The following is a 24,206-nucleotide window of genomic DNA, read 5'->3' as shown; positions in this document are numbered from 1 at the left end:
TTTCAGGTGACTACCTCATGAAGCTCATTGAGAGAACACCAAGGGTTTGCAGAGTTATCAAAAAAAAGCAAAGGGTGGCTACTTTGAAATATCTAAAATATAAGACATGTTTTCAGTTATTTCACACTTATATATAGAGAGAATATATAGCATAATTATATAATTTTGTCAATCTTTCAGGGGGGCTGGGAGGGTCATCAAAACAATGGTAGGGGAAACACTGGAGTAACATAGTGTAAATTCCAGTTCAGTCTGTGCAGCTCCCAACAAACCCTCCCGCTGGTGCTGAGTCCACTCTATTAGTAATTTTTCCATGCTGCAGTTTGTGGTAAATATGGCTGTGGATTTGCATTAAATAAGGAAAAGCCTCCCTAATACTTTGTCTTTTATGTTTCTGACATTCCTCATCAGTCTCCCTTAATGGACTTGTGCCTGTTCTTCATCTGCAAAGTCTACAGCCTGCGCCTCTCTCGCTGCATCGAGAGGGTAGCCATAGCAACAGAAAACGCTGCAACATTTGATGAATCCCACGGTATATAGAGGGATCGTTAAAAGGATTCCTGCACGATCCATTAGGCCAAATATTAAAGTTAAAACCCTTTATATGGTATGGTAAATTGAATGTAAGACCATCTTATTAATCCAGATACACACACACAAAGCAGCAAAGGATGTGAATCTCTGTCATGTTTAGCAAACTGTAGAGAGAAACAGGGTTTATTCTTTTATTACTGACCTGTTGTTGACAAAAGTCAGGTTTCGAAAAGATTTTCAGAGAGATTAAAAAGACATGATTGTTTCTTGGGAACTGTACACATCAAGATGGACTCAAGTCTCTTGAATCTGTAAAACCACTTCGACGCTGCCTGTATCTGAATAATCCACACACAAAAGGGTTTTAAATCCATGGCTAAACCGCAAAAAACAAGCAGCCATTATCACAGAGTTGGGTGCTGCCGCAGGGCCACGCTGCTCACAGGACTCTAATCCTTCCTGACTAGCCTTGTGTACATTTCACCTCAAACCACCCCTCTCTCCTCCTCGGCCCTCCTTATGCTGCCAACACGCAGCACTTAACAAAAGCTCCATCAGCCACAGTGAGAAATGACAACCATGCACGCTCCACATCAAAATACAAATTAGCCTAGTTTTTGAGAGACAGAGTTCAGCATATGCTTAAATAAGAGCTGAAACTGGAGCTGTAAGTACAGTAAAGTCAAATTATCACGTGCGAATACGGATTTATCAAAAAAAGATTTGATATGTGTCAAACGTTTCAGGAAACAGGACCTCTGTGTGTGTGTGTGTGTGTGTGTGTGTGTGTGTGTGTGTGTGTGTGTGTGTGTGTGTGTGTGTGTGTGTGTGTGTGTCTGTGTTTTATGTCAATTGCAGTCTGGATCATGGAAATAAGGCGACCAGATGCAACGGTAACTGGCACTTCGAACATTATTGGAAACATTTGGGATAATGTAAGTACACAAATCGCTCAACAAAATATATAAGAAGGTCTAGTCGTCTTTTAGGCATTTAATGCGGAAATGTTGCATTTTATATCTTTAAAACAGTTTATTTTCTGTCCTTGGAGTGATCTTTTCAGCTCTAATGTGAAGTGACAGCCTCTGTAAACAGAGGAGAGAGGCTATATGTTTCCAGAATGACCTTGTCAACAAAATGCTGTTCATTTATGACGTTGACGAGTCTAAATTATGCCTGTTTTTTCTTTTTTCTGTGATTTCTGGCAATAAGTACTGTATCAGGCAGGTACAGTTACGGTAATTGATGGAAGAGAGCACAAGATACAGTAGTTATAATACCATAACGTACCAGGCAGCACCTACTGCATTTGCTGCACTCTGACCCTCTATTTTATTTATACATTCCAACAGATGTCAAGAACATGCTCTAGCGGTGTGTTCATGCTGTGAAAACATGCCTAACAATCCATTTTCCTATCAGCAACGAGGGAAACCTGACTGAATGGTCGATAAGCTCCACAGCCGCGCACAACAAGCCATCAACAGCCATCATCATACCCTCATTTCCACACCATTGTGATTATTTTTCCTCCAACCTGGTTAAGTGTTTATGTTTAAGTCATTACACTTGGTAGCCAGCTTTGCTTCCACATCCCAACAATTTTAGCTAAAAAAGGCAACATCTAGAACATACTTGATTGGGGTGAACTTAATGAACTTTTTAACTGCAGTCTACTATATGGGAACAGTCAGGACGATGCAACACTTTGACCTCTTAATCTAAGGTTTTCTGGTAAAAAAAAAAAATACAGATTCAAATTGATTCTGTTTACAGTTTGGCTGCCCTTTTACCCCATTCACCCTTAAATTGCGTTCACAACGCCTGTGTTTTCAGTCAGAGATTGGATGGTAAAGGAGCTTTTGTGGTTAAAAGTAAGCGAGGAAGTTGAAATTATGTGTCTGGTGTTGTGTTGAGGGAGCAGTCACAATGTTAGCATAGCCCTGATCAATCCAATCTCCATTCAGAAAACTTTCACACACTCACAACATTTTGAAAAGTTTGCTTGTCATCTTGTGGACAGACACGACAAAGTATGAATTCAGACTTTTTTTACAAATTGGCATCATGATGTCGTTATTTGGCTTTTCTTTTTTTTTGTGTTTATTGCACTCAAAACACAGCAAAATCTGTACCACAAATGAAATTCACAGCGCTTGTTTGCTCATCTGGATGATGTTATATAATCCAGACACGACACTTTCTGACGTATCTGGGAATTTCACAACAGCAATAGTGGTTATATCGGCCATGTTGATGACGGAGAGAAACGTTGTTGGGTAACGCGATTAAACACAAAATGATTCCGATATGATCCCGAAATCCAAGTCACATAAGTAACGCGACACAAATGTAGGCAGCGGGTCAGAACACACCATTACATTAGTCCATTTGTGTGTCTTGGATCGGATTGGGCAGCTATCTGATCTCTGTAAATGCATTCAAGAAGCTTTTTTGAGCATTCTAGCCAGACGTTGAAAAGGTGTAATTTACTCCTACCATAGTGTAACTAAAATCAGTAAGCAGTCTGTGGAAATAGCCACTCATTGCCTGATTATCTTAATACATCCATGGTCTTAAGCTGAAAATAGCCATTTAAAGCAGCAAGGGAAAAAAACGGTTCCAGCGATTATTTCACATACAATCAAAATGAGATGACATGTGCAAATAGGGCCTTAGTTCAACTTCATAAATTAAGAGTTAAATTTGTCTGCATAGTTTGCTTGCAACTGCTTTCATACTGTATAATAACTTACTTCATAGGTACATTTTCTCTCCAAATTGCCTTAACACTTTTGTCTGTAGTTATAGGTATTTCCTTGTTATTCAAATGGATTAATATACACCTCAAAATTCTGAAAAACACAAACATTATTTAACGCTGAATTATTATTATTAATTAATAATTAATTAACTATTGTCAAGACTGTTTACACCCCAGCTGCATCATATCTCAGCTGTTATCTTAAAGCTCCAAGAAGTGCGTCAATAAAAGCTGAGGTACATGTGAGTACGGCTGCAACATCATTGCAAAAAGGTTTAGTTTTCAAAACATCAGTTACTCAGTTTTCAAGATAACCGAAGATGTAGTGTACACTAAGATTTTTTTTCATTGGTTCAATGTATTGAAGTGTCTGATGACCGGCTGAATCTCTGACCTGACTTTTCTTGTCTCTACACTGTGATAAAGAGCTGCTAAAAATGAAAACAAGACGTGAACCATCAGGGTTAAAGGGTAATGTGTTTATGATTCCAGCTACATTCATTCACTCATGGCAGTCTGTGAATAATTCGGCGTACAGTATTTGTGACCATCTGCCTGCAGTCTCTTAAACAACACAGCCACTGTGAGGGTACTACTGTTTTCAATTCAATTATATTTTATTTATAGTATCAGTCATCTCAGGCCACTTTACATATAGAGTAGGTCTAGACCGCACTATAATTTACAAAGACCCAACAATTCCAGTAATTCCCCCAAGAGCAAGCATTTACTGCGACAGTGGCGAGGAAAAACAAACAAATAACACTATGCGGGAGCTATGAAGTTAAGGAGTTACATTTTGATTTATGAGGAAAAGAAAAATATGCAGGTACAATGGTTACACAAAGAGGCACATCAACCATTTACAGTTGGCCAAACCATAAACTCCCATCATGTTATGAAGACAGGTGATGTCTTTTCCAGTAAGTACCTGTCTTACCAACATGCAGAGGGCAGCACAAAAGTATCATGGACCCTGATCTCTACTCCAGTTATCACGCATGAGGAATTATAGTTACAGTAATAAACAAGTTGAACAAAATGGTATGTCCTCAGGTAAGGCTATGGTCAATTGAACTACACTTGAGTAAAGTTCAGCAGAATTTTATTTTCCATATAAATGAACGAATGAATAATTTTAATATTGTGACATGCACAAAAAAAAGTACGCCCAGCCCAAACGGGCTTACAAGACACCATTATTTATCGCAAGGTACCAGATACCAGAATAGCAACATAAATGAAACAAACCACCTTGTCTTTTTTGCCATGCTTTAAAGACAAAAGTCGCCAACATATATACATTAAATCTAAACAACCACTCCATTTGGTCGACATCAGTACAACACAACATTTCCGGATTTTGAACAGACATTTCATTTAAGATGGGTGTTCTTAACTCATCATAAAAAGGACAATACAAAATATGATCGATTCTCAACTTCTAACACATATTCTATAGTAGTCTCCATTTACACGGATCAACTCACCCTGTTATGGGTAATAAACGTTTACCACAGAGGGGACACCTGCACCTGCTCCACAATGACTCTTAAAGCTGCAGGAGGCGATTTGTTTTTTGGCGTTGCTGGGAACAAATTCCATGATCACTTTTCAGCATATTGTAATTTAAGTGGTCTGTGCGAAAACTAGACTTTTGCATCACCTCTTAGCTCTGTTTTCAGGGTTTAGAAAATTTAGCCCGCAACGGGAGATTTTAGCCAATCACAGGTCATTCGAGCGAGAGAGAGAGAGAGACAGAGAGGAGAGCTGCAGTAAAGAGGTCTCACTTTACTTCAAATCTTCTCCCTTAAATTTTTTTTTAACCCACTGCAGCTTTAAATGCATTTAAAAAAAATACCAACATCGTCTTGTTACACAATTGACACCCAGTAAAGTGTGAACTTTCACACATGCATGGACAAATAGTCAGCAACCCATACATATACACAAACCAACAGGAGGCCTTAGACAAATGTTGATAAAATACTGTGGCGCTTCAAGCGTGACTTCTCTATTAGCACGACTTCATTACTACTTCAAAAAAGGAGCCAAATTGTTCAGTCCTTCTGAGTTCAATGGTACAAAATTGAATCTACTGACTAATAAATGTCCAGTGATGAAAATGATCCACTTTCACTTTCTCTTTTTCATCCACACTAGGGCTGCATGATATGAGGAAAATATCTAATTGTGATTATTTTGACTAATACTGCAATTGCGATATGATTCACAATATCGGAGGGAATGATCATTTTTGTTTCACTATTCTCATTAAAAAATATTCAAATGAAAATGATTACAGTGTGATTTTTGAGAGGATCCTCACAACAACAAAAAAAATAAATCACACTATAATCAGATGGGTTTTTTTTGTCCATTTGTAGGCCGGGACATCTCTGCGCACGCACACACACACACACACACACACACACACACACACACACACACACACACACACACACACACACACACACACACACACACACACACACACACACACACACACACACACACACACACACACACACACACACACACACACTTTCTACAGCAAGATTCATACAACATTTTCTTTTTCTCTCAGGCTAAAGCTAACAGCATTAATCTCTGCATAGAGCCAAGTAGTACAGTAACAAATTAAGCTTAATAAACATCTCTGCTGCTAAATTGATGCCCTTAACTGATCCTTTTACACAGCAGTATTTTCACGACAGACGACAGCTTTCACAGCTTATTATGACGTCCGGCCTTTGTTACAAGTGACTAATTAGAAGTGTGACAGCTGCATTGTGAGCCTCAGCTCAGTCACACCTTCACACGCACCGGCCTGAGCAAAAATAAGGAAATCAATACGCAGAAGGAAAACAAATCTAATCCCCACACACACACACACACCTGTAGATCAGGTCAGCCTCCTGCACCTTCTGACCTCACCCCCCCCCCCCTTCTTTATGTGACGTACGGTGGAGGATCGAGCCTTCGCTTGTCAAAGAGGAAGAAGAAAAAGCAGCAGCGACAGCGCAGCAGAGCCAGACCGCTGAGAAATACAGCCCAATGCCTCCGCGGGCTCTCCATAAGAACCGCCTGCCGTCTCTATATCTTTAGGTTTGTCTTTTCTTTTTTTTCTCTCTCTCAAAGCTATCTCCTCCTTCGGTTTCTCATTCCACAAGCTGTACTGATACACACATGTGCACACACACACACACACACACACACACACACACACACACACACACACACACACACACAACAGTGGCGGGGTGGGGGGGGGGGGGGGTGAGGAGGAAGAGACCACCATGTAGGGAGTAAAGGATGTGGATAACAAGAAGAGCGAGGATAGAATAAATGTGGGGAAAAAAAGAGAGCAAGACTGACACAAACTAACATAAATTATCCTTATTAGTGTATCTTATGTACATACAAATTTTCCATTTTTATTATTAGGGCTTCTTTAATAAGTTTGAATAGCAAGCAATATAAGGATTGCTAGAGTTCCACTTCTCTTTATATGTTGGTCTTGATGGACAATAAAAAAAGTTTAGTATTTGTAACAAATTGTTTAGTAAAATGTCTCAAAAACCTATACATTTTTACAAGTTTCTCATTCTTCAATATGGCGCTCAAACTTTCACATTACTCCAGGAATGTCATGAGTAGTGGGAACCGTTGAGTGCGGAGTATTCACTGGTTAACACAATATATCACTACAGTATCAATATAAACATACATGAACATTTTTTAAAAGATATCAAAAAGGAAAACATTATTAAATGTTTATTTTAGACTCATTGTCACCTGACAGATTTTTCTTTTCTTAATTTGAGTAACTTCTTTGTTGTATCCTGCTGTGGAATGGGTTACATAATGTTTTCTAGGAAAAAAATATTGATTACCATTGGTTGTAGTTTGGCTGCCCTTTCAGTCCCATTTAATATGGGAATTTAATTTGATATTTAATGCTGTACTTGCAAATATAATGTGAGTAGCGTATCATTTTAACAAAAGCAAAACAGGAATTATTTTCCACACGAGATTACCACACTAGCGTGACCACCCCTCTCTGCTGCACAGAGTTGGTACAGCCCATGAGAAGCTGCTCAGTCACTGTTGCTAAGGCCCACCCTCTTGAATATAGGACATGACCAAGAGAATGTACACAGCTTCGGTCCATCTGGGTTACAGTGCAGGGAAACTAGAGACCAATCCCAAAAAACAGGATAAAAAAAATCCACCATGGGGCATTTTCTTTGCTTTTACTTATCTTTTTTTAATTGTATATATTACTTATCGTTTTAATTTATTTTTATTTCATCTATTACTTATCTTTTTTTTTATCTTTATTACTTATGTTTTATATTAAACTTGTTGTACATGTCCTTATTGCACCGTGGGTTGGAGAGAGAACTTATTTTTAATTCCTTTGTATGTCTGGCACATATTGCAGAATTGACAATAAAGTTGACTTGACTTGTAACATTTTCAAAGCACTTCTTATGCATTTTATTTATTTATTACTCCATTTTATTTATTGTTTTTGGTTGGGTTTGTTTTTTTATTCCAGTGCATTTTTTGTTAACCGAGACAGAGTCCATTGTATTTATTGCTTTTTGGTTGTTATGTTCATTTATTGTGGATATTTAAAATGTCTTCCAGTTACAGTGTTAAATATTCTTTAGAAATAAAAGTTTATTGATCTTTGAAAAGGTGTACCTGCATTATTATGCCATTATCATTATATTAGATGAGAATGGTCTCAGAACAACAATATTATCGTTTATTGCAATAATTTCTGGGACAATTTATCATCCAGCAAAGGTTGCTATCGTGACAGGCCTACTGTGAGTCACTTTAATTGTTCTACATCTGCCTCCCCTGAACGTGTCTATGTTATAGTTTTTGTTATTATTGTCAGAGTAAACTGTTCTGAAAGTCTGCATGCAATAACAAAAAGAAAAGCAAACATGATCAGGGCTGTAACCGACACTTTCATTATCAGTTCATCTGTTATTTTCTTGATTCATCCATTAGTGTTTCACAAAATAGCGAAAACTTCCATCACAATAAGGGCTACAACAAACGATTATTTCAATTATTGGTTAATCTGCTGATTATCTTATCGATCAATTGATTGTTTGATCTATAAAACGTCTGAAAATAATAATAAGAATGCCCACCACAATGACCAAAAGCCTGAGTTGATGTCTTCAAACTGCTTTTGTAGTCTGACAAACAATCTAAAATCCAAAGATATTCAATTTTCTATAATATAAGGCCTGGAAAAGCAGCAAGTTCTTACGTTTAGGAGACTAAAACATGCAAATATTTGGCATTTTTAATGAAACTTGATGACTTTAAAGATTAAACAATGATCAAAAGTTGGGGGGTCATATTAATCTTGTCCCAAATATAATCAATTTACTATCTCAGAAAAACAAACAAAAAACAGTGATTATTCACATTTAAAAAGTTGGAACCTGTGGATTTTTTGGGGGCATTTGCGCTTGAAAATGATTAATTTATCAAAAACTGATTCTTTTTCTGTCGGATGACAAATCTTTTCAGCTCTCTAATGGATTACGTCTCAGAGAAATGTGAATACTTTGACATTAATAGGAACCAATAGCAGAGTGGAAAAGGTTAAAAACACTGCAGGACGTAATGGAAAATGTCCAAGGGTAATGTACATATACGTGGTTTGTAAACATGCAAAAACACTGGGGTGGTCCTTTAAGAGTCCCTGCTTCTCAAGTGAAAGCCCTGTCATGGCCCAGTCCATTGTGTGCACCCAGATCCAGGATGTTTACCAAGAGTAAGAAATAACCTTGGACTGCACACAGCATAACACTGCACAGTGCACACTGCTCCAGTGAGCCAGACTCCTTTGTGTATAGAATACGTACATAAAGCAGAGTGTGGTGGTGAGTTACAGCCAGTGTACTGCTGCCCATAGCCACATTCTCATGTTTATAACAATGGGGGCAGAAAAGTGAGATCTATGGTAAGATACAAGAAATGCGCCTTACAAATTATGCAATATAACCCAAATGTAAAAAAATATATATATATTAATCCATCGAAGGGGAATTGTACCTCATCTGTCTTCTGTGCACACGGAATTTGTTTTACTTCTAATGATCTATAAATATATCAGTACAAATATGAATATGTTTTAAATAACATGAGTATGTATGAAGTAATCCGTTTAGGCAGGCATATCAGCCTTCCTCAGTGCCTATGTGTGGGTTTGTGTGTGTGTGTGTGTGTGTCATTGCTCACCTAATTTTTTTTTCACGGAGCATTTTCAATAGCAAACACGTTCATTGCCAAACTGATAATTCCGCATGAATATTCAGCATTTATTGAACTCCACTGGTCTCTGTGTAATTTAAAGTGCGAGTGAGGGTGTGTGTGTCCTCATTTCAACTCGTGAAACGCTACGGGGGGGTAGAGTCAGACATGCTGGGATGCATGCAGCCGGCTTTTGGGGCCACAAGTCTCTGAGTGCACAGGGGAATAATGCATAAAAGCGAGAGAGAGAGAGAGAGAGAGAGAGAGAGAGAGAGAGAGAGGTATTATCTTTCTTCTCTCTCTCTCTCTCTTAACCGTCAATTTAGCCTGAACTAACTGGCCTTCTTCAAAATGAAATTGACAGACTATTAATTCTTTAATGAGACCGTTTCAAATTCAGCCAATTATGCATCCGGTTTTGCGTACTGAATGAAAAACCTTTCTTACGTCCAATTATTTTCACATAGGGCCTTCTTTATATAGTTTTTTGTATCATGACAATTGATAGCATTCAAAGTATTATCATCTTTTTTACTGTAGATCTTAACAAAACTTTAAAGTCAAAATAATGGCCAACAGTGAAACACAAAGCAAAGCCAAGCCAAGCAAACTTGTCTTTACAAATGCAAAACTCACTGCATTTACACTCTAAAATGAATACAACCAAACCGTTATTATGCCATTTCAACTGTGATGGCACTGACTTTTGTGGCACTACTCACACTTTACTTGCTACTGGTCTGTTTCAAATTCATCCCATTTCACCTTTTACAAGCTGCAAGTTATTATGGAAATATATGAAAAAAAGAAGACTGAAACCACCGTATACAGGGTGGATATTATAATCTCCAATGCATAGTGATGGTTGCACTCCTTAGCTCGCTATTAGCAACTGCTGCTGAAACAATTAAGCCATTAACTGATTAGTTGATCCATAGAAAATTAATCTTCATCAACTTTGATAATTTGTCAAAAAAAGAAAATATTTTGCTGGTTTAAGCCTCTCAAATGTGAATATTTGCTGGTCTTCTCTTTTATTTCAATGTAAATTAAATATGTTTGGGTTTTGGATTGTTGATCTTAAGAAAAACATTTGATGGTGTTATGTATTATTTTTCACACTCACATCACATGTACACTTAGAAGATTAATCGAAAAAGTAATTGACAGAATAGTATTTTACATTACGAAACCCATCCAGGCACATGATGCGTACACGTGTGCACATTAATGGCTCACTTTCAGATCAATAAAGCAGAAATAACCAGCTCCTGTGTCTTGCTTTACTTCTCTGAATATTAAATATTGACCTCTGTTCACCTCAAGCACATCCTACACACATGGCCTTAAGCCCTTAGTGAGAAGCTTAGTACACACATTAAAATAAAGAATAAATCGTAACAACATTCTAGCAATATTTAGTGAGGAAGCGTGTTGAATAAAATACACACTAGGCTGTGAGCTGCAACACTGTATACTAAGGTGAATATCTACATACAGTATGTAGATGTATTTTTTCTTTTTTTGGGGTATGTGAGTATATACATATATTGATATTTGATATAAATATGAAGCCATTCATGATGATTATTAAGGATAAAAAAGGATAAAATAAGATTCTGCTTCTTCCTATTCCTTTTTGGGCATGTTCGTTGATATTTGAACTCAAATGCCAAACAAATACCTGTTGAGGTCGTGACACGCCGACCAGACGGCCGACCCTCGGCAGAAGAGGCAGTTGGACTGATCAGTGTCCCCGAGGTGTCCAAAAAGTGCCTCGGAACACACCAAAGCGACGAGACGTAATACGTCTCCATAACAGCAGGCGGCGCTAATCTGTACTGTCGCCCAAAAATGAAAACCGGCAGCCGATTGGACGAACGCGTCACGTGGGTCTGGTTTCTCCGGAAATTCAAAGACCGACCGTCATGGCGGCTTGTTCAGAATACAATCTCATATTGTACTAAAATAGTCACCGAAACTTTTTTCTGTTATGTTTCTGAAAACATTTTAAGAGATAAATAGTCTGTGCATTTGCTGAATCTGTTTTCATTTCAGATCGACAAAGGTCAGTTGAAAAGATTTTCGGCAGATTTTGAGAGACTCTAGTCATGCTCATCCCGCTCCTTGTTTCCAGGTTAGCACTCCACCAATCAGATGGGTCATTTGAGTCTGACTGCCGGCAGTGCCAGCTTTCCGATTCAACATGTCAAATCGGCCAAAATGAAGGCAGACGGCCCCTCGGACGGACGACGGCACAGAACACACCGAACAGACTCGAGTCACCGACCTCGCCAGACTGTCCGACGGACGATTATCGTCTTGGTGTGTCTCAGGCTTTAGGCCTGCTGCTCCTCTGTAGCTTCTCTGTCTCTTCTTTCTCCCTCCCCTCTGTCTGTCCTAATTACAGGAGTGGAGTCTGGTGTGCGGAAGTCAAGGTTCCAGTTGCATCTCATCTACCACAATCAACCTCTGCTTCATAGACCCGGTCATTCCTCCACTCCGGGTCAGATCATAGTCAAGACGGCCACAGTTAGTCTCGCCAATGACACACCTCGCTACCTGTTTTGCTATAAGTGTATTTGCCTGTCCTGATCCTTGCTCTTGTGCTTCAGCTACTATTGGAACTTGACTCCTGCGACCATTTCTGTCCTGCCATCCACCGGACCAGACAACCACCACTGGACCTCACCACTAACCGACCACTGGATTACTCTGACGGTACCACTCCAGCCCGGAACCCACCGCACCGTTTGCCTCTCTGGAAACCTGGACTTGCTTTTCCCCTTTCCGGAAACCTGGACTTGTACTTAGAATAAACCTGTTAACTCACACATTGGCTCTGCGTTTATGTCTGCATCTGGGTTCTGCTCTTAATTCAATCGTAACAATACCGCAATGCCCGCCGAAACGACTGGCAGCTTGCGGTGCTCTGTACCCGGCTCAAAAGTCGCCTATTTTCGGGTCACTGAACCACCAAGTACCGGCGTCACAAAGCTCTGTGGCGGCTTAAACAACTAGCAACTGGAGCTCGTAGCCAGCTGGCTTCATGCAACCTTCCGAACACCCTGATGATTGGCTGGAATAGGGTTTTGTGGCTCTTGCGCACCGGTTTGTTTGTTTTGTGCTTACACAGCCAGGGCTGTGTGGGAACACCGGATTTTCTTTTTTGCAGCACACACATAAAATGCTAGTTGACCGTGAGGAGATATTCGCTGAATTTGACCAAATGTATTGGATTAACATAGCTTACTATACCTTTTTTATTATTGTGTTTTTGTTGTGTTTTGTACACGTTACAAGCTTTCATTCATTCATTCACCCACCGGTGTCTTAAAGTGAGACATATTGCAGGCATACTTGACTTACTTGATCTAGGGCTCCAGTGGGTGAGTCATGTGTTGGCTGTGGTTTTGGCCTTGTCCAGGGCTCAGAGCAAAGATAAAGGGAGGAAAGGGAGACTGGAGGGGGAGCAATCAGTGGTGGGCAAACAGCTTGGAATGGAGGTGATGGAGCGGTCGTGATGGTGGGGTTATAGCACCACGGCTGCTCCGTCACATGGCACCACCCCGGGCGCAGGGAGAAGCCTGTTGGCCTCTGACTTGGAAAAGACAACAGAAAACAGAACAATGTTAGTATGCAATGGATTACGGTTTCTTTCTGACGTCGTATACATTATGTTGTTAAGAGTTAATTTGTCATGGAAGTTATCAAAACTAAAACACCATTTTATTGATATAAGTGAACGTGTTCTAAAATGTTGCAGATGAAGTGATGCTGTACTTTGAGTAGTCGAAATTGATCCCTGTAAAAGTGACTGTTAAAACTAAGAACCCTCACCTGCTCACTGTGTTGGTGACGGCAGACTCACCTTTAGCACATCTAACATTTTTGTTTACACCCTCCTTAAAACATTTCTTTAACCACATAGGGCTAGGCAATATGACAAAACAATAAAATTCCATGCTTTGGGTCAAGTTACAATTTTCATAAAAACAAAATGACTAAAACACGATTGAAGGAGAATTGAATTGAGGACACAAACTGGATTTTAAAAACTGTCCCCAGTGGAAATTACGCCCTAGCCCAGCTCTACATCTGCATATGGACATTAAGCAGTTAAGAACTTTGTCTAAAAGGCAGATTTGTAATGTCTACATGGCAAAGACAAGAACATGACTGCAGCTACAGAAAGGTTAACAACAAAAGATGAAGTCCAATCAAAAAAAGTACCACTAAGAGCTGTGTTGTGATCGGGTCGTGACATTAACCTGCAACTGATCTTTGACAGTGTCTTGGTACAAGAATTTTTCATATAGTTTACTGTGGTTCTTACATTGAGAGCACGAGGGAGGGAGGGAGGGAGGGAGGGAGAGAGAGAGAGCAAGCGAGCAAGAGGGCTAAACAGAGACAGAACATGAACTTAATTTGGTCCTCACTTGGTTACTTAATAAATCAAAAATAGCAGATAAATCTGTCAGAAACACTCAGAGAATTCAGATAATGATGGCATGCAAAGCTGAAATTGTATTGGCTAGAGTGACAAAATCTGCAAGCCATCCCTTCACAAGTATCAGATAAGGATGATAAGGATGGCAATCGCTCCAGTTGTGGATGTGTGCTCAGGAAAAGCAGAGTGTCCACTGACAAGACCCTGCCAACATGTGTATTCTTAATAAACATCTGGAAATTGGCTTCACAGTGGACGCCGCCTGCACTTTACCTTCCCCTCTTCCTTCACCTTCAACACTGCTCAAGCAACCTGCTTTAATGTAACAAGTCTTTGAAGGTACGGACATATTAAGAGAAGAGTCAAATACATTCACACATCCACACAACACTCCCAAGCCTAACTACTCCACCACCGACTGATTCTCCACTTCAAATAACTAACCAATTTCCTTTGATAATGTTAATTATTACCAGTCCGCTCTGCATCAGCCAACCTGCTTGCTGCCCTCTCACAGCGAGGGACAACTAATCGCTCAACGAAATCCCGACTGTTTGCTGTCCTGGCTCCTAAATGGTGGAATGAGCTGCCTATTGACATCAGGATGGCCAAAAGCCTACACATCTACCGCCAAAGGCTAAAAACACATCTCTTCCGACTACACCTTGGATAAACATAAAAAAATTAATGTATATATATTTCTTGAAGCTGCACGTTCATATGGCTTTGCTTATTTAAAGCTAATGTACTTGCATTACTACTTGTTGTCTGGAGTTAGCACCTTCAGGGTTGAAAGCACTTAATTGGAAGTCGCTTTGGATAAAAGCGTCAGCTAAATGACATGTAATGTAATGTAATTCTTCAACCGTACATTTATCAAAGCCCGCATTTCCCACGGTCCTTGATTTCATCAAGTTACAGAGGAAGCCCCATCTGTCCTTCATCGACTTTGGTGCAGCCGCGGGTCTTAGCTTCAGTCGTCTGGCTTGTTTTGGAACAGCGCGACAGTCTTCATGGCTCATCTATCAATGCTTGTAAATAAATACAAGGACTACATGACAAATGGTGCAGATGTGAAAAGGTCAGCCCGCTTACACAAGCACGTTATAAGCCAGAAGAAGGTCAATGAGAGAGTCAAAATTCAGAGGTCTGGTCTGTTTTATTGTAATCTATTGTAATAGAACTTTATATGCATTGAATAAGTCAGCGCATCACATGTTACACAGGGGTTTCCCTGGATTTGTTTGGTGGAAAAGGCTGAAAAACTTGTGTGCGACATGCTCGGTGTACACAGTTTGTGCGTGCACCTTTAGAGCGACTGCTTTGCAAAATGAACATGATGTGAGGGATTCCCATCGTCGGGTGTGTTCATGAGCCAGCTATAGCTTTTGGGCTTTGCTGTGTCTAAGCCACTTGCTCCGTGATTCCCATGCTGCCGATTGTTAAGATATGAAAATGAACAAAACAGAAGTAAGTTTATTTTTTTTTACTTATTAAGCTATTTCTCAATATTTCAGTAACTGGTTATAATCGCTCACCCTTCTCTGGTTTGAGTCACAGACTGGCCGTTAAACGTGTTTCATGCTTACTGCGGTCTGGTCGACGGGGCAGTTGGGATGGTGATGTTATGCGACTGTGTGCGACGCGACTGAGCACGGAGAAGATTTTGAAACACGTTTTGTTGAAATAATTAGCTGCAGCGACCATGTGCGGTGCCTCACAATGAACGGCAATTCATCGCTTACTTAAAGGAACACGCCAACTTATTGGGACTTAAAGGTAATCTGTTCCATCTAGCCTACTGCTCCCAATAAGTGACAAAATAACGCCAACATCTTTTTATTTACATGATTTGTATAGTCACAGCGTGTACAAATGACAAGGTCCAGGGCTCCAGACTAACTTTTTTCACTAGGAGCACAGTGGCCGCCAACTGAAAATTTTAGGGGCACAACCAGAAAATTTAGGGGCCCACACCGTAAATCAACATGCTAACCACATTTCTACTAATTTCCACTGTATTACTAATAAATACTTTGATAATAGATGCAGAAATTACAATGTGCCGTTTCAAATTCAGTGTCACTTTTGAAGATGCAACATATAATGTAAACCGACAGCCCCATCGCTGTCATGACAGTATATATATATATATATATATATATATATATATATATATATATATTTTGTTTATTATTGTATTTGTATATTATTTTTTAGCCTGTTTTATTTTCATCATGACCGTTTTTAACTGCTCTTTAATGTTTCATGTAAAGCACTTTGAATTGCCTTGTTGCTGAAAGGTGCTGTAGAAATAAAGTTGCCTTGCCTTACAACCTCAGCCTGTCAGTCAGTCACCAGGGCATAGAAACCACTGTTGTGCCTGGCTGCTCGTCTCAGAGGAAGTGTAGTGTCAACAGCACCGCGACCGCTTTCGGCTCGCCATTAATATCATATCGCAACAAACGCTGTCTCACTGTGACTTCAACAAAATTGCAGAGCCGACCTAGTTTGCATCGTCTGCAGCTCTGCGTGTGTGCGAGTGTGTATGTTTGTGTCAGAGCTCTGCTCTCTGTCAATTTTCAGAGAGGACAGATACGCGCTCTCAGGTACCGAAATTTCAACGTTTAACGTATAAAAAAAGGGGGCAAATTTACTGGTCGCACATGTGCGACTGGATGTAAAATTCAGTCGCACACACTCAAATTTTGGTCGCAGTCTGGAGCCCTGAGGTCACATAAGACACAGCCATCTTCTAACCGTATATAAACTGGGAACTATATTCTCAGAAAGGTGAAGCACTGGTACTCTCTGCTCGGGGCTTCTCAGGTCCTGCAAGCATATCACGCCACCCAAGTAGCAGAAGTAGCAGTGCTTCGCCTTTCTGAGAATATAGTTCCCAGTATGTATACGGTTAGAAGATGGCTGTGTCTCATGTGACCTTGTTATTTGTACACGCTGTGACTATACAAATCACAACATGTAAATAGGAAAATAATGGCGTTATTTTGTCATTTATTGGGAGCAGTAGGCTAGTTGGAACCGATTACCTCCAGGATCCGTGCTAGGCTAAGCTACCGGTGGGGGTAATCGGACAGCATTACAACACGCGTGGAGATGAGAAGGGTATGTATGGATTTGTCTAACTCTGGGGGATACCGTGAATAAGCTAAAGTCCCAATAAGTCAGTGTGTTCCTTTAATGTGTCATTCCCCCGTTGCCTCCACACTTGAGTGACACAGGTAACGTGCACACGCTTGGTATGAGAGCATCAAAGCAGTTGCTGATAAAAGGCACAATAGTTCTGACGAGAAAAAAATGCCTACAGCACTCATAATAAAGTATGGCTTAACGATTTTGGAAAATAATCTAATTTGCAATTTTCTTTCACCAATATTGCGATTTAATATGAGATTATTTTTTAAGCTCTTTGTCTTCTGTATTATTCAACAAAGACAAGCAATAAATCATTGTATAGTATGAACAACACAAGATTGGATAGATTAAACAAACTGTTCTTTCCTGGAGGCCAGGCCTATATGTGATGATGAAATTAGGTGATGCGTGAATTTATATGAATGACATCTTTTATTTAACTACTTCAATTCACAGTAGTATATTGAGCACTGACCAAGCCTGGTGTAAACCTTCGTATGAAAGTCAGAAACAAATCACACAAACTAAAGTGCAGAAATATGAAAACAAAAATATGTGGCTTTACCACACATATGTAAACATGTGGATTGCACTTTTTAAAAACACTATCTTTTAACTTTACTATTTAACTTGACAGTTAAATAAGTAAAAATATAGTCAATAAAGGCACTACCAGCCATAGTGATTCTGATCACACAGGATGCAATTTCTCACCATTAACAACGCCCGCTCCAGCTCCGGACAGCGTACTTCATCTATCCGGTGCTAAACAGACGCTCTGTGTAGCCCTGAACCCAGGCTTGGTGACCGCACTAAGGGGCATCATTAGCTTGACAAGCCAGACCCACATCAAGATGTAGGGTCTGGGAACTCACCATTGACAGGGCTCAATACCAGGGGCGGGATAAACGGTTGTCTTTCAAATTCCCTCTGCACGCAGTAGGATAGCGCTACAACCAGGCAGAGCAACGAAGAAGGTAGAGAAGCTAGTTGATAGATTAAACTTTTGCCGTATGCGGTCAGCAGAACTCCGAACACATCTTCCTTTTTTAAAGAATGATTTCTGTGCCGTTCTTTGTTCTTTTCTCAAAGAAAAGCTGAACTCCAAGTCTTCCAGAAGACCGCTGTTCCCAGCAGCAGCAGCAGCCATTAGCCCCGCCCACCGACTCTATACACGATGTGATTGGCCTCACCAGAGTTTGGTTTTTCCAGCTCGCAAGCCAACGGAGAGTGCCTAGACCCTCCTGGCTGCAAAATAAATTTGCTGCCACTAGGGTGCGTCTAGATTTCTAGGCTAGGGCATCACGTCTTTGGCAATAAACTCCATTACTGCTTGAGTAATTTCCTCGTTCTGTTTTAAAGTACGTTCATATGGAGTTACACTTTTCGGTGAGTGATGCCTGTCGGGTGGTATTTTGCTTACTTGACTTACTGGTGTTGGGCATTTTAGCCATGCAACTGTCGTAGATGGCTTTGTGCTGTTGTTGTTTTTAAAGCGCTGATACAGGTTCGTAGTGTTACCCCGTGAGGTAGCAACGTTAGCAAGACAGGTTTTGCACAATACCTGAAGCTGCGCATGATCTTAATATTCCACATAAGTGACATATTTGGGACTAAAGTTCCTGTCGAGCCGGAGGCCATTGTACAACAGGTCAAGGTACGGCGTAGCCTTAGCGTGCCAAGTTGATGCTTTCTCTGCGGAGTGCAGACTGCTTTGCTCTCGCGAGCCTGTACGATTAGAAAATCGCGCTTTAACATATCGCGATATTATTGCAAATGCGATTAATCGTTCAGCCCTACAATAAAGTCATAAATTCTGGTCTCACACCTTATTACGTGACAATGAAACAATTTAAAACAACATACACGCCCATAAGAAACCAGATTGATCAATTGTTGATTGTTGATTTGTGATAGCATGAGGCCAAGACACACACAACTGTCTCAAGCAGGAACATTTGAGACAATTTGAACACATTTTAAAGCAACACTAGAGAACTTTTCCCTCTTCGGTCCCCCAACAGGTTGCCTCATTCGAGCTACAGCTCGCGCTACCTGATCTGGCAAACTTGCATAATGTAATGGACAATTCAGCTTCCAACCTGTTAATGATCACATCCTGTGGCGACCGTTTGCAACAAAAGACAGCAACTAGGAATTAGTTATTCCAACTAAACTAATGGAAACAAGAACTGTCCTTTGACGTTATTTCTCCAAACAACGTGGTGATTCTGTGTAAATATGCACAACTTGGCATGAACTCAGTGTGGAATGTTTTCTAATGAACTTGCAGTTGTCACAGGAGAACTGGTTCCAAAAAGCATGTTTTTCTTCCTCCAGCTTCTTTAAATTGCTCACTTCAGGTGACATTCCTTAAATGTGACAGCACTGTCACTCATGTCATAGATGCTTACGGCTAATTACTAGTTAAATATATCAATTATTACAGCTCTGTGTGTCCTGTGAGGCTTGTGCTTTGCTTTCCACAGGAAATTCAATGGACCCTGCCTTATCTTTTAACATGTGTTTGTTTAAACATGGCACTTGACACAGGATGTTCAGCAAACATTTAAAAAACAAACAAAGTGTCCCTCGGAAAAACACAGCGACTTCATCTGTCCGTGAGGCATTTATCGACATAAGTTTTACTTTTCTTAACCCCAGAATGTGGGGTTGCCATGGTCCAGGACATTTGAGAAGGGTAAAACTGTCCCGTGGGAGTGTGATTAGTAGACCGTACAGAAGGGATACTCAGCAAGACTAGGAGTTTACCTCCCTTGAGTTCTGGCCAATAGGATAAGATAAAAGTTGTAATTCTTTATTTATCCCAAAACTGCTGTAAAGACATAGAGCAACTGTTGCTGGTGGCCGCTCGTAGGGCGCCAGAACCTAAATACAAGCCAGAGGTTTGTTCTTTTTATAAATTATACTCTAATAGCACGTTATGCATTGAGCACTCAGAATGAAGTCATACATTCTGGTCTCAAACCTTATTGTTTAACAATGAAACAATGCTGGTTACTGGACTCCCTGTAAGATGGCGAGACTAAAGTGATTGGATTCAGATATATGCTGGAGATGAGAAAGAAGCAGAGGCACATTGACGCATATGTTATATGAATGTCAAATGACGACAAATTTTTTGGAAAATATGGGGCCCCCCACATGAATTGCATACTTAATGGGAAAGAATTTGACTAAATGATTTTATGTATAAGTCACTACTAAGATGTGTGAGAGATGACTGGTATTGTATGATATTGGTAGAATACTCATAATTTGTGCTACTGGTGTGATGATATGTGAAAGGTATGGAGACGAGTTAGACCAATGTTTTCCCTGTGTATGTATATTTCTTATTTTCGTTCATTTGTTTGTATTTCTCCCGTTTTTGGTTAGAGAGAGAGAGAGAGAGAGAGAGAGAGAGAGAGAGATCACTATTGTTCTTGTCTCTGCTTCTATAAAAAGCAATACAAATGTGAATGATGAACAATTAAACAATGCCAACTTACACACCCATAAGAAACCAGATTGATCAGTTGTTGATTGCTGACTTGGGAGCATTGGACCAAGACGGCCATGGAAGGCTGCAGGCGGTGGATGCAACAACAGCGGTGTTGTAATTACTTACTACTCTGATATTTCCTGTCAACACACACAAAAAAACCTCTCTCGATGTCGCAGCCTTTGTCGATGGGTTTATTGCGCCAGTTTATATCGCAATGGCAATTAAAAAAAAAGGATGTACTGTGCAGCCCTATATCATTTTGCAAGTGGAAATGCCAAAACAGGCAGGTTCCAGCTCCTAAAACAAGAAGATTTTATGTTTTTCTATGTGATGAATATTTTGCTCTGACAAAACAAGCTATTTCAATATGTCACCTTGGGTTCTGAAAGATTATGATGGGCATTTTTCACTACTGACAAAAATGAATGAGGGCCAAAATCAGCATTGCAATCAGTAATAATAAAATACTCATTAGAATGCAGTTCTACGTCTCATGTGGAAGGGTAATACCTGTTCGGCATCAGCTCTTGCACTGATAAAATATATTGTAATGCTGCATGATTTGTTTGTTTTAGGGTTGTGTATCGTCCATCGTGATGGCTGGCCGACATCACGATGGAGAGCTACCATCGTGATGTCCCCTCCCCCCCCCCGGTCAAACGCACTAATCCTAGTCGCGGGCGCTGGATGGGAAAAATTGACAAGTGCGTCGGTCTTAAACTAGCAAAGACAAGCTTAAGTGGAAGCTACTTTTTCCCCCTTTACGTGCAACCTATTTGTAAAAAAGACCATCTCTTTGAGCAGACTGCTGATTGGCTGTAGTGATACATTCTCTCTCTCTCCCTGTCCGCTGTGGCTCGCTCTACCTTCTAGTAACGTTGGACGCAGCGGTCTCGAGTGAGAGAAAAAAAAGCGTTAAAAGTGGAACGTGATCACACTTTCCTTTCTCCCCTCAATGGACTAAGTTTGTCGACACTACTCTGTGCGTGCATCAATACGTAAGTCTGAGGTCCTGTAGGTACGGGACGATGTTATGCAGGATTTGTGAATGTACGTTAGCAACAGTAGGCTAATTCACGAGGGTGCTATTTAATGTTTGAGCTAATTTTGCGCATCTGTTCATGTGCGCTGCAAGAGTTATGTTTCTGTTTATTTAAATGAGTTATTCAGTGCAAACATAACCGTGAATGTAGTTTAAACTCAGTAATGATGGTATGTTAGGTTATTACTGTCGCTCTGTTGAAGGCAAACGTCCCACTGTACTGTCGTTACGCAGATCACGGACATCTGATTGACTTTACTGCACCGTAGTTAAGTGAAAGTAGGTCACGTTGTAAAACCTACCAGCAGGGCACCATTTACAGAGGGCACTTAAATGTATCTCTAATCGTTTCTATGTTAACTGTTGGCCCATAGTAGTAGAAAAAAATATTTATGTAAAGCTACCACTACCCCCCATCCCCCCCCCCCCCCCCCCGACAACGATATCATCGTCCATCACGATGTTTTACTGTAAACATCGTCAACTGCCAATTTAGGGGACATCGCCCAACCCTAGTTTGTTTCAAATGAAATAATTATCAAACACAAGAAAGTTACACCTCATATCATCTCATGACAGAAAACACAATCACGAGGAGCTGACACTGTTGAATCAAACTCATAAAAGTCTGTTTCACTTCCATCGACCCATTTAAAGTGCTCATATTATGCTCTTTGCCTTTTTCCCTTTCCTTTATGGTGTTATATGTCTTTTTTGTGCACGTTATAGGTTTACAAAGTGAAAAAGCCCAAAGTCCACCCCAAAGGGACTTACCATCTCCAACAGAGAGCTCAACACACCGGGTGAAAAGAGGAGCAAAAATATGGTGTTTTTTGAAAATTCAACCATGTAATCATATTCGGATATAACCTCTAAATACAATTATGAAACTGAAAATGAGCATAATATGAGCACTTTAAATACAGTATGACAGGCTCAGAGACAGCCAATAGTGTAATTCACCATGCAGATGAGAATGCACTTCAATCACAATGGGAGATTTGTGTGGGACAAATTTGGTGAATTACATGCCAGAAAATCAACCAGGTTTCTCATGTTTGCATATGTAAATACTACTACTAAAGCCACTGCTACAAAAAATAATTCAATTCAAATGAAGATCAAAACTATAATAGAAAGTCAAAGCACAAAATAAGTAGATTTCCAGGGTTGAATATATCACACATGCACGCATGTTAAAGAGCAACTACCGTTGTTTTCAACCTGGACCCTATTTTCCTATGTTTTTGTGTCGAAATGACAGCAATTTTTGGCATTCGTCCCGTATTAAGCTGGTGAGTTTAGCGTTAGCGACTTCAGAGCGGTTTCTGGTTAAACAGAAATGTCTCAAAAAGGGTTTTAAAGGTCTATCTTCTGAAGGGATCCTTTCCATAATGTTGTCACTTAGAATATTAATCTGAGCCTGTCAGTTGCAAAACAAGCATGTTTGTGAAGGTAAATACAAGCTGCACAATTGTCCTATTAACTTACATTATAGCTTGTTTCGCCGCTGCCGATTGCAGCGATCTCACTTCATACTGGATCGATGTCAAAGATTGTTGTTCCCATCAGTCAATTAATACACAAAAACAGGAAAATAGGGTCCAGGTTGAAAAAAACAGTAGTTACCCCTTAAGGCTCCTGCACACTGCCTGCTTGGCGTGAGCGTGTCGGCTGCGTGGCGTGTCATTTTTTATTCCGGCTCCACATGTTAACAGGTTAGAGCTTGCACACTGCCTGCGTGACACGCACGTCTCAGGTGCGCCGAAAACGCGTGCATGCTAGAAATAGGACCGACGGCTATTTTTCACGCGACACGCAAGCGTGTTGGAAGCGTGCAGGCAAAATAGAATACGAAAAGATGTTTATATGTCATTTTGACACAAATACATTTAATAAATGTTGATGTTTGACAGCCTCTAGGTTTTGACATAAATGCAGATATAAATGTAATTTAAACAAATAGTAATTATCGATTTTCAAATATTGCACCTATTACAAAATATTCTGAAGCCTATTTTGCCGTCAACACTGCCGACGTTGTCTTTGCTGTAATCAAATCAGTATATATTTATGTTTAACATGAAGTATACTACTGCTTGAGTGCAGTACATTTCCAATCAATGGGAAACATACATGTGTACAGATAAGGCTAGCAGCAGCAGCGTCAGACACATTTCTGGTGTGCAAAGAAATAGAAAATGCCACGCAACAGAAACGCCACGCTAACGCCACGCTCACGCCACGCAGGCAGTGTGCAGGAGCCCTTAAGGAAAACATGTGGACTTTTAGATATTCAGATCATTAAAATATTCAAAAGCATTGTGTCCTTAGGCTCTTCCAGTCAAAGTCAAAGTCAAAGTTCTCACAAACATCACTCACCAACGGCAGGATAACCGAGGTGTAAGAGTAATCCCACCTTTGGCGAAGAGGAAAACACGTTCTCTCTGCAAACACCTTA

The 24,206-nt window shown here is 40.1% G+C and overlaps 1 protein-coding gene across 2 annotated transcripts in view; it reads right to left on the bottom strand.

Annotated features, from left to right (window-relative positions):
• The window catches only part of ncoa1 (nuclear receptor coactivator 1), a 71,625-nt gene that overhangs the window by 36,242 nt on the left and 11,177 nt on the right, over positions 1 to 24,206 (bottom strand). For both annotated transcript variants that reach the window (XM_028605034.1, XM_028605035.1), the window contains exon 2: positions 12,959 to 13,190. The gene's annotated coding sequence lies outside the window, so the exon portion shown is untranslated. The remainder of the gene's footprint in view (positions 1 to 12,958; positions 13,191 to 24,206) is intronic.

This window comes from Perca flavescens, chromosome 18, assembly GCF_004354835.1.
Source record: "Perca flavescens isolate YP-PL-M2 chromosome 18, PFLA_1.0, whole genome shotgun sequence".
NCBI lineage: Eukaryota > Metazoa > Chordata > Actinopteri > Perciformes > Percidae > Perca > Perca flavescens.
Note: the sequence above shows the minus strand (reverse complement) of the source record. Positions and strands in the feature narration are given on the sequence as shown.